Genomic DNA, 16,377 nt, shown 5'->3' on the forward strand with positions numbered 1-16,377 from the left:
AGAACTCCCTAAATGTATATAATGTTTTAGGGTTAGTTGATTCATGGAGCTTTAATATGTTGAAACACTTGTATTAAGATTGTCCAGGAACTGGCCAAGTAAGTGTGAGAGACACACGTTGTTGGGATGACTTTTGCTTCCTGGTGGTTTCATGTAATTCCAGTAGTGTTTGGAAATTGGTATGATGTTGGAATGTTAACACTGTAAGACTTGGTAGAAAAATCAGAATAATCTTTTGAATGATGGTTGGTACACCTCTTACTCTATTTATTAACATGTCTTCCCAAATGCTATGTCTGTTGAGAACTGATGTAGACCTAGATGACTTTAAAAGTTAATGCCTGAGTCTGGAATTGAGATGGTAAGTCATTTTTAAAAAGTTATTCGAAAAGCATCGTTTTACTTTGCTTAGCTGCTTTTTCCTTTACCACTTAGGGTCTGTAAGTGCTTTAAAATCAGTTGACTAGTTTTTGTATTTTTATCTGTAATTGGCATTCTTAGTTGTACAAAAGTACATATGTTGTAATATGTGATTTTTTTTGCATGTAATGAATTAAGTGATAAATGAGCTTGGATTTGGCATTTGAGAGCTTTTTGACAGTGGATTGTACATTATTTTTTAGTATTGTGGTCAACATTGAAAGAATGTACGTAGTATCCGTTTAGAGGACTAAATGAAATGCCCTTCACAGATAATCCTAGAGCTTTTGGAAAAGAATAAATTGTAGCTTGTGGTTCTAAATAAATGAAGTAGTACAGTTGCAGCCATGGGTTGAGAGCACCTGGCTGCTTTTGACAGGTATGAAGCAGAATGCCTTATATAGATAAGGAATATGTGTATGGATTATTAATATTATCTATGTTTTCTTTTTTCATGTACTTTATTTCTTACCTGTGTGTGGGGGAGGATGAATGCATTTTTTGAAGCTGTGTTCTGTAACAAAGTCTCAGAACTTAATGCCTAAGTAGACAGATACTGTGAGATGCACTTGGTTACATGGAGTAACAGTTGATTAGGATGTTGGAAATACTTGACTGTTCTGTAGAGGAGGGAACAGAGAAGTATGGATAACACGCCATACATGATTTCTTCACACAGTTGCCTAGTTGTTTTGTTAAAAAGCCAATAAAAAACCGCAGGTGTTTGCCAAGTCATACATTTTCATGAATTAAATTTGAGGTTGTTATTCTGGCCCCTATTCACTTCAGAAAGGTGACAGACTCCAGTTAACTGACAGAATGGAGCTGGATTTTTCCCCTTGCTAAAATGGGGGTTTATTTTTCTAAATGTCTTCAAACGCAGGCAGATTCTTTACGGTTCATTTGAATCATTTTGGTTTAAAAAAATTATTTGCCTTTCTGTACCATTCCTTCTCTGATTTTTTTGGTTCTATTTTTGTAGACTTAATGCTTTGTAAAAAGTAGGACTTAAAAAAGTAATTCTTGTCCATTTCTTTTAGTGTTAGTTTGTCAGTTAGTCTGGAAACTGACTGTTGGATCAATCATGGCCACACATGATACTTCACATATTGACAGGAAGTGTTCCACGTGGCTGAATAGATTAGTGTCATATGGCAACAGAGGAAGCCCACCTTTGCTAAAAGCATACCTCTAGCAGAAACTATTTATATAGTACTGGCTTATAGTCTTCCTTTTAGTTTTCTTTTCTTTTAGTTTCATCCGTTAACATTTTAGTATTCTCCGTTAACATTTAAAAATGATTAGGCAAATGAGTAGTTTTTTATTGCCACTAGCCATTCTGTCCTTTTCTTGACTTTATTTTGGGAAGTAATCTTCTAGGGGCACCAGTCAAGATAGAGATAAGAATGATTTGTTTTAAAATTACATGTATAATTAGTTATATTGTTCATTTTAATACTGCAAAGTGACATGATTAATTTGACATTGGAGTTAAGTATAGATTAGTTCAACAAATAAGAGGAACCATTTGAGTCAACAGAAAACAGATTTTACTTCTATACTTGGGAATCTTTTAAGACTTTATTCATTTAACAGATACATATTGGATGTCTTACTGTGCCCAAACTTAGGTTCTTTTTACAATTCTAAAAGGATGAAACTGTATATTAAAAATAGCTTCCATTTTTGGTTAAAATGTAGACAAGATTAAAGTTCTCACAAATACAAATACCTTCATTCTCCATCACAGACTAGAAGATGGGGAAGAAATGGTGCTGTGAAGATAGAAAAGCCAGACACTAGTATTCTGACAATGTGAGAAGCTGGATTTTTGAAACCAGAGTTGTCTGTTCAGCCTTTTATGAATCTATACTGTCTGATGTCCATAAGTACATAGCATAGTGAAATACACAAAGGATAAATTAAGTGGAGTTACATATTTTATTAACTATAAATAGGGCTTTAGTTAAATAGAATTTAATGATTGCCAGTTCTCTACCACAGATTTCCAAGTATACTGAGTTTCAAATAATTGTGTATGGGTGTTGAATTTTGGGACAAAGTTTTTTTTCCCCATTATAGAATAAAGTATATTCCTTATGAAACATTTGTCAATAGTATCTTTAAATTGAACCTTTTTTCCCCTTCCCTTTTGGATCCTTTCTAAGTTGGGAGTATAACTGAAGACTTTTTTAATAACAAGATTATGAAATATTCTAATTAAATGAAAATATTGTAATTCAAGAAATAGTGATGCTGTAAGGATTTTTATGACTAGTAGAGTCACTGTCTTTAAGGTGGTTAGTGGTTAATACAGGAGATAAGAAAGGGCTTTGTAAAAGGCAAAGCACTATATGGGTATTAATTGTGATAAAATTCTTGATATAATTATTTTTATATTTTATATTTGTGATTAGCAGAGTTTAAAACTTGGAGAATCAGGAAGGAAAGCTATACAGTTGAGTAGGGGCCAGTGGGGTCATGAAATTGATCCGTACTATTTTGGCAGTAAATTTGGGGGAAATCTCTCAAAAAACAGAAGGAAGTAGGGAGATGGCAAAGTGCAGGTTGTGGTTGGTAAAAAAAAATTCCCAATTTGGTTAGAAGGACAGATACAAAAAGGAGATGAAGCTCAAGAGCTGGAGTGGGGCTGTGTTGTAGGTCTTGAATCAGTGTGTAGGTGTCTTTGGAATGACTTTAGGGAACCATTGAAGTTTTACCAGCATGAAAGTGACATAATTGAGGAAGATTATAATTAGTTGGGGTGTGTGTGTATGTGTGTGTGCATATGTAACCACACTAGGAGGCAGTTGGAACAGTGTAGACGAGAGACTTGAGGACCTGAATATTCTGTTTATAATTCATGGCTTTAATTCAGACAAAAATATTCAGCTCAATATGTAGAATTTCCATAATCAAGAGCCCCTCATTTGTTTTTTGGTGTTGCTTGAGGATAATCACTAAAGTGATACTTTTTGTCTGCTCACAATTAAATTCAGGTTAGTACACTTAAATTATATGGAATGATCATACCCATAAAATGGAGTGTGGTTGCTAGTGGTATTTTTGTGTGAACACTGAATTCTCTGTCACAACGTTCAAATTTAGGATTTCCTGCCTTTGCTGCATGGCATATAATAGGCACTTGCTTATTCGCTTTTCTTTCCCTATCCTAATCGCCTAAAATAAATCCCTGAGGCTCCTTCTTTCAATGGACCTTCCTATATGGATTCACACAAGCTGTCATTTGTTTGGTGTTTCTTCATATTGTTATTCTGGTTACCTGTCTTTGGCTATCTTAAAGTTTTCTCAGGACCTATTTTATTTTGGGGACTACAAAATAAAATATATCCCCTCTCGTATCAAAGTCTGTAACAGTGAAGATTGTGGGTATCTTGTGGTTTAACTCCTATATGAAGTACTCTAGCTTATTTTATTTTATTTATTTATTTAAATGTAGAGGGTAACTAAATTTTTATGGTGACATTTGTGTTTTTCTTTATTGAGGTATAATTGACATACAACATACTAGTTTCAGGTGTACGTATGTTTTTATGATCTGCTCCATCTTGTATTAGTTGATTGTACTTTTCCTCTCTTAGTTGAATTCTTTTTGAACTCCATTGTGTTACCTTTTTAAGATAAAACTTATGCATGTATAGGTCTTCAGTTCAATGATTTTGGAAAAATGTATACACTGTGTAACTTCGTCCCCAATCAAGATACAGATACATGACGACTTTGCAGTTGGATTACTCCCCTTCCTGCTGCCCTCCCCCACAAAAAAACCGAAACCCAAAACCCCTGGCAGAATGTACAGGTAGATTTTGCCTTAAAACTTAACATAGAAAGGAAATCTTTGAATACCAAATTACGGTCTCTAAGGATTGATAACATCATCTTCAACATAGTTCTGTTATTTCTCTTTTGCTATAAACATACTTGGGATATCTGAAGATCCTTGTGAAAACAGTTTTAGATGGTGGATCCACTGTTTACGTTTTCAGGCATTTGAGTCCTTTCCTGAAACACAGAGGAGCTCTTCTAAGTTTGGCTAGGCTGACTAAATTTATTCCTGTGAGCTACAGGTTCATGGGCCTTTCTTGAACCTCTCACACCTGCTGTTGGTTAGGTCTGTTTTTTGCGCTCTCCCCAGTCTAAATCTTGTGTTCCCTTAAGACCTCTACCCTGCTACCTCTGCCTTCTGTGATCCCTCTCGTTTCCATATCTTGCCACAGGTCTGCAGTAAAAACTAACTGTGCTCCAATCTTCAATTTTTTTGGTTCCCCCAACTAGTTTAAGTCCCTGAGGGATGAGCCTGAGTCATTTTCTGTACTGCTTCAGTGTATTTGCCCTAAAGCACTCTGAAAACTCATTTCTGCTTTAGGGCCTTTGCGTATGCTTGCTCTTGTTGCATAGATTGCTCTTCTCAGAGTGCTTGGCCTGGGTGCTTTCATGCTATCTCAGCCTAAATGCCACCCCGTCAGTGAGAAGCAGCAGCCTTCTCTAATAACACTTCACACTGGGCTTTCTTTGTAGCATATACCACTGTCTGAAATTTTTGTGTGTGTCTTCCTCAGTAAAACATAACCATTATATGTGCATGCATCTTGTGTAATGGTTTTACGTTCGTATCCATTCTTGCCTACCTATGCATCAATAAATACTATACACTCTAGTGTGTTTTCTCAAGTAAATACATGAAAATGGAATTCTGCAGGTTTGTTTCTGTATTTATAGTTAACTCTAGGGTTTACCACACTGTTACTATAGGAGGCATTTTGAAGGAAACTATCCCTTGTATAACAGCCTGGTCGGCCTGAGGCAGCAACTTAAAGCTGATTGAACAGGTTCAAAGGGACAGTGTTCTAGTGGACTGAGGTGGCCAGATCTTTCGTAGAAGACTATGGCCATTTAAGATTCATAGGTTTTATCCATTTTGAAAAAATACCTTGGTCACATGTTTAAAATTACTTTGCACATTGACAGTTTATCCCATATCTATTGTATCTATTTGTATATTATTTAAACAGCCTAATCACTAAAAAGTTAAGCACTGGATTGAACCTTTTTGGGCATTCCATTAGAATGCCCGAGGAAACAGCTCTTTTGCCAGTTGTGTGCCTGCTGATTGGGGAATGAGTGAAACCCTAATTTTGCAGAATCAACAAGTTTCTTTCATAGTGAGTTCCTTCTTATATATTGATCTTCATACCTTTTGAAAAAACGAGATTTTATTCCTGTTAAAAGTTATTCCTTTAGAGGTTAACGTTGCTATTCGTAGTATGTCTAGGACCTTATGTTTGTTATTTACAAATCTTTTACCAATTTTTTCGTGTTTATGACTTAAAAACCTTTTTCAAAAGAGAAGTTTCTGGTATCAGAATTATAGATTGCTTTTTGATATGAAACTTACTAAATTATGCTGTTTCTTTCTTTATAAGGAAGGGCACTACTTTTTCCTTTGACCCTTTTTTTCCTTTATCATCGTGAGGAACCTCAGTAGTGCTCTTACAGGTCCACAAGAAAATTATTAAAGGTTCTGTAGTGGCCTAAGGTCATTGTATGTATATGTCCACAGATCTTAAAAAAAGTTGTTTAACTTAGTATTTACTAGATTTTACACACACACACACATACACACATATATACATATACACAGATACTTTTTCTGTTGATTAGGCAAAAGCCTTCACTAATAAATGTCTTGAACTTTGTAGTGATGTGTATTAGTTTTTCCTTCATGTTTGACAACATTGGCAACATTTTATTTTTTACTGAAGCTCTTTGAGTTAAAAAATTTCCCTCTTATTTAATTCTTCTCTTTAGTGTTTTAATCTTCTGATTTTAGAAGATGTGTGTATATGGTTGTGTGTATGTGTTTGGAATTTTAACTTTCATCTTGGAATATTTAGTTCTTTGAAGCAACCTACGACTCTTACTATTCAGCCTCTGAGGGCCTCCCTGGTTTATATTTCTGATAATATGAACCCTGGCATCCTTGTCTGAAATATAACACTTTATTTCCAGCCTCTCTGGTTTGATTCTAACACTGAAAATTCAGATTCATTGCCCTAATAACAGAGTCTATGTTGACTTCCTGCAGTTTGCCAGAACTTTGCCGGAAATATCTATTAATTTGAGGAAAGATGTCAAGATTTTTTTTGTCTGTCCTCTATAGAATGGGACTCTTTCCTGATTAGATGACTAAAAAGATCCAAAAATGATCCCCTGTATCACATAGTACGGTGCAACTGATTAATAATACATATTTAATTGGAAAGAAAACACATCTTGAATTTTCTTTCCTGAAACCATCGATTGTTTTTCTTGCCTGTCCTCGTATTCTTTGGATGAATATGAAGAAAGGTGAAAATGGTTTCCCAACAGTAAGACTATGAAACTTGAGATTTAGTGTCTATTCATTAGCCAAGTTTAGAAGAATCTACCGTGAAACACAGTTGGTATCGTTTTTGAAGGACTTGAGTTAGGATTCTGACTGTTTTATAAATGATTGTCATTATTTGAAATATTGGTGTCATTTTAATATGTGGAATCTTGTTCCTTTTTGAAAATTAAAGATGAACTTATGCTTAATAAAGGTGTATATGGGGGGTAATCAGTTGACCGACTATAAAACAAATTTTTGTAAAAGAAATGTTTATTTAGAGTGGCCTGTCTTGTATAGTTACTATAATAGTAGTATCCCTGTGTTTTTATTCTAATCTTATTGAGGATATAAAAATTACACCATAGTGCTCTTTTGGTCCATTTAAAAATCCACTTGTTGTCTTAGTGTAATTGCATTGGAGAAGTAAGAAGTAGAACCAGAGTGTTTTAGATTCTTCTGTAAGGTGTATTATTTTTAAGAATGTGTGCATTTTTAGTATTGATCTGTCACAAATATTTATCTTAGGAGAGGCTGGTGTCATGAAAATAGCAGTGGACTAAGAATGGGAAGACAAAGGTCTTTTGTACTGGCACTGCCAGCTGTCCCTCTGAGGAGGTAATTCTTGCCTTCCCTAAGACAAAGGGTTATGAAGGTTGAAGGTAAAGTTTTGGAAATTACTTTCAAAACTATAAAGTGCTACCCAAATGCTATTTATGTTGCCACACTTTAAATCAAATTTAGAATTTTAAAGAACCTCCCTCTTTTTTTTCTCTTCGTCTTTAGAATTTACTACACACATGCATCCACATACTGGTTGAAATTTCACTTTTCTAGTACTCTGAGACTAGAGTGTGTATGTGTATTAAAAATTTCCATAAAAGGTATTTACATCAAGTCTTTTAGAGGATGCATGACTGGAAGCTCACGTAATTGTTAAATTCCTGTTAAGTATGACTTTTGCCATACTTAATAGCAACTTATATGCATTCTTTTAGAAGAATATTGGTGGAGATGCAATTAATTGCTCTCCATTATAGTGGTGGTTCTCTTTCTACATTTTCTACTGTAGGGTTCTAGGGAGAAAATTTCCATTAAGCTGTAAGCCTGTTTCAAGTTAGGTAATAAGGAATTTGGCTGTAGATCTGCATCCTTTATTATTTTTTGCCATGTCTTATTATTCACACTTTAAGAACTTGATAGTCAGTTGAAATTGTGAGCCAGCAAAAATAATCTAATCTTTGTGACTGCATTTGTTGTAGGGCAGGTGCAAATGGAGTTAAATAGAGACAGAGTAGGTTAAAAGGTAGCTTGTACCTTGCTTAACTTTCATTATATAGTTGAAATTTAAAACCTAATTCTTTTAAAAACGTCAGTTAAATGCTGCAGTGCTCTTTCTTCCCTAATGTAGAATGTATGTATATTTGTTTTAAAGGGAGTAGGGAGGATGGTCATTGATCATGGAAAGGATATACTCTGCCAATATCATAGTTTGAAGTACTTTAAGAAAAGAAAACCACATGTATCTTTTAAATAGATAGGAATTAATGAAATTTTGCATCATTATATAATGTATATACAGTATTAAGCTGTCATGACTGCTTAGTACCAATAGAATTTTGGTACCATTTTAAATTATGGTGCTATAAATTTACTCAAAATGAGTAAATGCTGTCTCCTGAGGAACTTCATATATAGAAACATTGATTTTTCTCTTTTATTGCACAAGGGAGTAATGGAAGACTCTTATTTTATACCACTTAAATCAGTCTATCAATCTGATAAAAGTATGTTAATATAAAATGTTACAGGAGAAAAAGATGGTTTGTATAGACCTTGTGAGTTTAAAGTGGCTTAAGTGAGGATTTTGAACTGTTTCATGGCTTTCTCAAACTTAAGGCTGAATACTTCAAATACCTCAGTATATTTCTGGCTACTGCTAAGCACAGTGGGAGCATTGTTTCCTGGCTCTTGATTGCTGCTTACTAGTATGTTTCAGTAACTACCCGAAACTGTCTTAATAGCCCTACAGTTAGAAGAATTAATAGAATTTTTCTACAAAATATCTTCCTTTCCCAACTATTTGACTTAGGAGTCATATCTTTTGAGATTTATTTATGTTTAAGTAGGAGGAAATGGCTATTTCAAGATCACTTCTGAAAAAGAAGTCCCAATGCTTAAGTAGGGGGGTTTACCATACATATTTTACCGCAGGTAGTATGTTGGTGTTTAATAGTGTATTTCCTACCACAGGATACCTAAGGAGATAGGTCCTAGAGGAGTTACTGGAGATGTTGAAAGGAACCAGAGTCCATTTAAAAATCTGCTTGTTGTCTTAGTGTAATTATGTTGGTAAAGTTAGAAATACAACCAAGATGTTTTAGATTCTTCTCTAGGTGTCTTCATTTGTTAAGAGAGTTGGGGTGGGGGTCATGTGTATAATTTGAGAATGCCCTAAAGATATTTCTGGTAATGTTTTTCTGTATTGAGGATCATGTGTGGAATATGAAATATAGTGTCTTTTCCATATTTGCCGTTATATTTAAGATATGTTACATGATAAAGGTTACATGCTAGAATATAGATCTTTTGATGCCCAAATCCTTGACTGTGCCCAGGATTTGAAGGATATGCATTACCATTGTGGCAGTTGGGCCTAACTTGATAATAGTTTTCTTTGAAAGTACTTATATCTAAATGGCATAGTATTTTTTTTTAATGTGTTACGAGTGATTTTTGGCAATCACGTAATTTTTCTTGACTTGTTTAAATTAAAAAAAAAGGCGGTATTGTTGTTATTTATTACACTAAATTTGTTTTTAAAAGAGATCACAGTGCTTTTTAGAATAATTCTTTAAAAAAAAATTTTTTTTTTTTTTTGTGGGAGTTGAACCCAGGACATCCTGCATGCTAAGCACACACTGTACCACTGAGCTATACCCTCCCCTCTTTTTACAGTAATTTTTAAGGGAAGATGTAAAATATGTAATTGTTAGAGAATCTCACAAACATGTTAGTTCCTTGGGAATATGCTTGAGTCTATTAGCTAGAAGAACTTTATCAGAATAACTCTACAGCATTACTCGCCTGTTTTCAGGACTTTTAAAAGATGGTTGCACACATTTCTTATAAAATACTGCGTTTCCTTAATTAGAGTCTCACTCTGGTTTCAAGACTCTTCCTTTTAGGATTCCTCTAGTGTTTAACTCTTAATATTCTCTGTCCTAAGGGGCTATGTTTGGCATTTAACCTGGAGATTCTGGGTGGGGGAGTGAGGGGATGGGACTTGGTTCTTTGTGGACTTTTCAGTCTTTTTGTCCTTCCTCTGCTAGGGAGGTCATGGAGTAAGAGATTTCCTTTCAATCTTGGCAATTTCCCAGGCTGAATGGGATGTTTCTAAAGTACTTCCAGGACTTGCTGACAAAAGGGGAAGATAAGTGATGCAAATAGTAGCCGAAACAGGGTTTTGTTTAAGGCTGTAAACTAGCTTGGGTTAAAAATAAAGGCCAGGAAGAAAGTGAGTCAAATTGATGTGGAGCCTTAGATCCAGGGGCCTTTAGGTGAATGATTATTTAGCATAAACAGAATTATTTTTGTTAAATGCTGAACATTGAATTCATGTTTGTATCAGAGGTTAAAAGCATACCAACTTTCCTGACTATCAATATTCTTAATGCCTAGTAAGAAATAAATTTATGCCAGATGAGATATAGGACTTCAGAATACTTAAATATGTAAAATAAATCATAAGTGGATTGCCAATCTCTCTTGGCCCATAAGCTTCTGATTTTGTCAGCCGTAGTGCTTTGACTCTTTAAATTTTTTTGAAAGCTATCAAATGGGTAGGCAATAAAATATTAAGAATTTATTAGGTTTTTTTTTTAAAATAAAGTGCTATAAAGACTTATCTCAGGCATTGATAAAGAGTAAAATGGCTATTTTGCTGGAAATTGAGAACTTTTAATATTAGTATAGGTAACAACTCTTTTACTGATATGAGTGCAGTTTTATTTCTTACTGTACCTTGGCTAGGTTAATCCTTGCCAAGCTTTAAAGTTCCAGCTCTTATGCCTGATTAATTCGGACACTAGCAGTCATTGGTTTCATAGAAAGCATGGTGACTTTAAACCAATGATACATTTCTGCTTTTCCATTGAGAATGGCTACTAAAATATGGTTGACAATGTAAGACATGAATCACTGAATTATGAAAAATAAATCAGTTATTAATAACTCAATACTTTTATGTGTTTACTATAAAGAAGTACACTATTTCCTTTAAAATCAGGTTTATTGAGGTATGATTTACATGCTGTAGAGTTCTCGAGTTCTGACAGTACTGGATAGTATTGTAACTGTGACCAACACAATCAAGCCATAGAATGCTTCTGTCATCCCCCACCGTTTCCCTGTGCCCTTATGTAGTCAGCTTCGCCCAGTCCTTGGTAACCACTGGTCTTTTTTCTTTATAATTTTGCCTTTTCAGGAATGTTATAAATAAGGTTCTAAAAAATTTTGGTAAAATGTACTATTTCACAATTTAGTGGTACTAAGTACATTCACAATGTGTGCAACCATGACCAGTTCCAGAATTTTTATCGTCCCAAATGAAAACCCAGTACAAATTAAGCAGTCACTCCCTATTTTCCCCTCCTCTCAGATGCTGGCGACTACAAATCTACTTTTTCTATGGATTTGCCTATTCTGAATATTTCATATAAATGAAATCATATAATAGGTAGCCTTTTGTGTCCAGCCTTTTGTGTCTGGCCTCTTTGATTTACTGTAACATTTTCAAGGGTCATCCATGTTGTAGCAGGTATGGCTGAATAATCTTCCATGGTATAGATATACCAGTTTGTTTATCCATTCCTTTGATGGACATTTGGGTTTCTGTCTTTTTGCTATTGTGAATACTGTGGTGATAAACATTCATGAACAAGTTTTTGTTTGAACACCTGTTTTCAGTTCTTTTGGGCATATACCTAGACGTGAATTTGCTGGATCTTGTGGTAATTCTATGTTTAATTTTTTTGAGGAACTGCCAACTATTTTCTAAAGTGGTTTGTGCCATTTTGCTTTCTCACCAGTAATATATGAGGGTTCCTGTTTCTCTACCTCTCACAGTATTAGTTGTTTTCTGTTTCTTTAAAAAAATTATGGTTATCCTAGTGGTGTGATTTCTCATTGTGGTTTTCCTAATCACTAACGATGTTGAGCAACGTTTCATGTGCTAATTTTCCATTCGAATATCTTTGGAGAAATATATTTGTTCAAGTCTTGCCCATTTTTAAATGGATTGTTTGTCTTTTTGTTGAGTTATAGGAATTCTTTATATATTTTGGGTACTAGATTCTTATGAGATATATAATTTGCAGATATTTTCTCTTGAGTTTTCACTCTTTTTAAAATTTTATTGTATTAAGTTATAGTCAGTTTATAGTGTTGTGTCAATTTCCAGTGTAGAGCACAGTTTTTCAGTTGTACATGAATTGAGTTTTCACTCTTGATAGTGCCCTTTGCACAAAAATAAATAAGGCTTTTAAAATGCATATTAAGTAGGTAGAATTTTAGAATTCATTAAAATATATTGCTGAAGCCATCCCTTTCTATTACTGGCTTTTTTTGTGTTCAGAAGAGTTACTCTGAAGATCATGTACATAGACCAAATTTTAGTTATGGAAGTTTTAACTTAGAAGATGAAATTTTTACTTAATTTAAATGGTTGTAATGGATTTTGATCCAAGGTCATTTTCTAGTCAGTTCCCCTTCCCTCTCCATGCAGCAACCACTGTGCTGTTCTCTTTTCTCTATGAAAGGTGTGTGGTGCTAGGTAACTGCTTTTAATACTAACATCTCAAGTGAGCAAATTGAAGCTATTATATACCTACTAAAATGCAAGCTAGTGTGGTACACACTTTGAGTGCTGTAAGAGTTTGATGAAGGAGCTGAATGATGGGATTTTTTTTCCCCTGAAATCACAGAGCATTTTATACTCCTGATTGGAACTTATGCTGACTTACAGTTCTTTTCTTTTTAGATTGTAAATTCTGAGAGGACTGGAACTATCTTAGTTCACCTTTTGAAGTCATTAGCTTTTAATTACTGCTCGTGTTGTAGAAAATAATCAAGAAAATATTGTTGATTTTATTTTTATTTATTTATTTTTATGGAGGTACTGGGGGTTGAACCCAGGACCTCATGTACTCAGGCTCTGCCACTGAGCTATATCCCCACGCCTTGTTGATCTTAATAGAACATTTTGGAGAGGGAGTATGGGTTCTGAGTTAAGAAAAGTTAGTGTTGGGTTAGGTTAGGGGACTGCATTACAGAGTCAAGAGAAAGGCCTCAGTTATGATAGTAGGGAATCACTTAGACAATAAGTAATTTGTGTGCCATCTCGGCAGTGGGGTTACAATGATAAGCAACATTGACAGACTCCTGCCCTTCTGGTATCTACAGTCTCCTGGCAGAACACAGTTTAAATAAGCTTCTCAAATGATGTAAGAGCTAAGGAAACTATTAGATTCTCCAATGGCACTTATATAGCAGGGACTACTAGCCAGCCTCAAGGTAATCAAAAACTTTGCAAAGAAAAGCTGAAGCTTGAAGGACAAAGAAATTAGCTACGGTCAGGGAGGGCTGAGAATGAGGCTGTGCCAGGCAGAGACTGAGCAAGGAGATTCTTTCTAGGGCACTGAAAGATTGGGATGGATGGGGCATAGAGTGTAAAAGGACTACGGGAGTATAGATATTTAGCTGAAAAGGGAAGTAAGGTACATAAGATGATAAATGAAGGACATCAGATTTTATAAGAATTGTTTGTGTTGTAACATGGAGGAGAAATGGGATAGAGATGAGAATTGGAGGTGGGGAACGTACTATGTCTGACAGACCAAATAGTGCCATTTATTGGAAAATAGCTGATGATGTTACCATTTATTATAATGGGAGTTCTGAGAGAAAAGAAGCCAGTTGTTGTGTTTGAGGCATTAGAACATGAAGATTGTTTTTTTGAACTGTTGGGTATATATAGGTCTGGGCCTCAGAGTGGGCAACTATGATGGAGGCCAAGATTTGGGAGTCAGTGTCATACAAGTGATGAGTACTGCCATCAGCATAGATTGAGGGAGAGAGTACCAAGTGAGATGAGTAGAGGGACCAAAGGCCAGGCTTTGAGAAACTCCAAGATTTAATGGTTTGGTAGAGGAGGCTGAGCAAACCTTCAAAGGTTCCTGAAAAAGCACAACTAGAGAGGTAGGAAGAAATGCAGAGTATAACATCCTATAAGCCAAAGGAAAAGAAGAATTTGGTTACTTTGAATTCTCGGGATCTGAGCGCAAGTTACTATAAGGATTTTAAAAAGAAATTCTCATTCAGCTCACTTCAATCCTCTGCAGGGCACCTTTGTGCAGGCCACAACCTGCTCAGCCGTTCTCCGCAGCCCTGTGAAAACTGCTGTGAGAGAATAAGAAAGAAGCAGCCTGAAATATATCTTGCATTTAGCAACCTGGAGGTCTTAGTTGGTTTTGCCAAAGGTGTGGGGGCTGGAGTTGAATTAGTGTGGATAGAGGAGCTAGTAGAGGTAAAAAAATGGGATGGGAAGTGGAGACAATTCTTAGTTTGACTGCAAAGAGCGAGTGCAGATTGGTTGGTTGGAGGGATATGGGGTTGATGGTTTTCCTGTCTGTGTATGTGTGTGTGTTTAATATGTTTTTATATTTTTAAATGGGAGATATTAGAAAATTTTACATGTTTAGAGAGAGGATTCAGTTTGATGGGAAAGGTAGACTCCATAGGAGAAAGAATATTTGAAAAAACAAAGTAGAAATAGATGGAATCCTAATCAAGGCCTAGAGCTGGCTGCACATGTGTTATGGTATTTTGCCGTCCTTGGTCAAATAGAGGGAATGTTACAGAGTTTGTATGTGTGTTGGTGGGTAGGGGGGAGTGATGTGGAGGAGAGGAGGAGAGAGAGGGGGAGAGGGGGAGAGGGAGGGGGGAGAGAGTGTGTGTGTGTGTATGTAAGGGATTTAGGAGAGTACTTTGGAATGAAGAGAATGGGAAGGTCTGAATAGTGCATGTAGAGAATGGGGGATGAACTTTAGAAGACCTGGGAATGTGGTGCTTACTGGTGGATGATGGATAATTGATAATTGGGTTTTTCCAGGGTTAGGAGTTTACCAGATCGGTGTGAGGAAAATATTAAGGGAGGTTAAAGGAATTGGCAAGAGTTATTGAATGATAGGCCATGATATCTAAACTGGTTAAAGAAGGAACTGAAGAAGAAAGAAAGTACTTGGATTGGGAAAAGTAGAGAAGGGCACTGGAATTCAAGTTACTAAAAAAAACCCTTTAGAGTGGCATTGAGAAAGAGTGTGAGTAGAGAGTTGTGAAAAGCAAGTCATCAGGGGGCATTGAGCAAAATGAACTGAAAAGGGCTTAAGGGATTTTAGAGGCAAGTAGGCCACCAGCGACAGTTGCTGTTTTGGCAGGAATAGTTTAAGTGGAGTGTTGAGGGTGGGACCCTGGTTACAGTTAGTTAAAAAGCGAGTGAAGGCAAGGAAGGTAAATTTTTCTCAAGAGGTTTGGCTGTGAAGAGTCTATGTAAACACTTAGATTTAGAAGGAGAAAGAGAGTTAAGGTTTTGATTTCTTTCTTTCTTTTTTTTTTTTTAAAGGAAAGCCCTGAATGTGTTCGTATGTTGAGGATATGATGAGCAGTAGGAAAGTTGGAGATCCAGGACATGCCTCAGAAGAGTGCATGGATCCCGAAGGTTAAAGCAGATAGGAGGTTTACTTGTTCCATTATGTGAGTGTACTGGAAAGAAAGGCTGTGTTTCCAGATATAGGTGAATTTGTGGATTATTGGAAGGAAGTTGTCAGGCAGTGGTGGAGTGTTGAAGAACTTGGGAGTTAGAACTGAGTTTGAGTTCTTGCTCTGCCTTTTAGTAGCTGTGCAACTCTAGGTCATTTATGGAATCTCTGTTACCTCATCTGTAAGATGATAGTTTATCATCTTTAATAATCACAATAGGATTATGTTCCAGATTAAATGATATGATATATGTATGTAAACTGCTTGGGTAGGTTGCTTGCCAGACTTGATACAAGCTCAAAATTTACCTCTTACTATTGAATGTGCTACAGAACAACTTTCTCATGTAGTAGGACTCTGTAGGATCATCACTGGTTGCGTGAGGGAAGGAGGAAGGTGCAGAAAGTTTGAAAGCTGTTTTGGAAAGCAGAGAACCCTGGCTAGGGGATTATGGGCAACATTGAAGACCCAGTTTGTAGTCAGAGAACTACATGGGAGTGGTGTGTTCAGCGTTTTCACCAAAGACAATTGTGCACATGAAGCAAAGGTTAAAATGTAACGTAGTACACTCCTAGTTACTTGGTTTGTTTGTCCCTTCTGGTCAATATGATTAGAGGTCTATCAGTAGGGATTGTTTGAGATTCCTTGGAAGGGAAATAAACTATACTGAAGTTGAATCTTTACTATGTTTTGTAACGATATTATTTTAAAACAGTATTTAGAACCTTTAAAATTTTGAGTTAGAGTGCATT

The 16,377-nt window shown here is 35.7% G+C and overlaps 1 protein-coding gene across 3 annotated transcripts in view; it reads left to right on the forward strand.

The window, feature by feature from the left end:
- The window catches only part of SMG1 (SMG1 nonsense mediated mRNA decay associated PI3K related kinase), an 88,076-nt gene that overhangs the window by 1,354 nt on the left and 70,345 nt on the right, over window positions 1-16,377 (forward strand). The gene's annotated exons all lie outside the window — the stretch shown is intronic.

This window comes from Camelus bactrianus, chromosome 18 (assembly GCF_048773025.1).
Source record: "Camelus bactrianus isolate YW-2024 breed Bactrian camel chromosome 18, ASM4877302v1, whole genome shotgun sequence".
In the NCBI taxonomy this organism is placed as follows: domain Eukaryota; kingdom Metazoa; phylum Chordata; class Mammalia; order Artiodactyla; family Camelidae; genus Camelus; species Camelus bactrianus.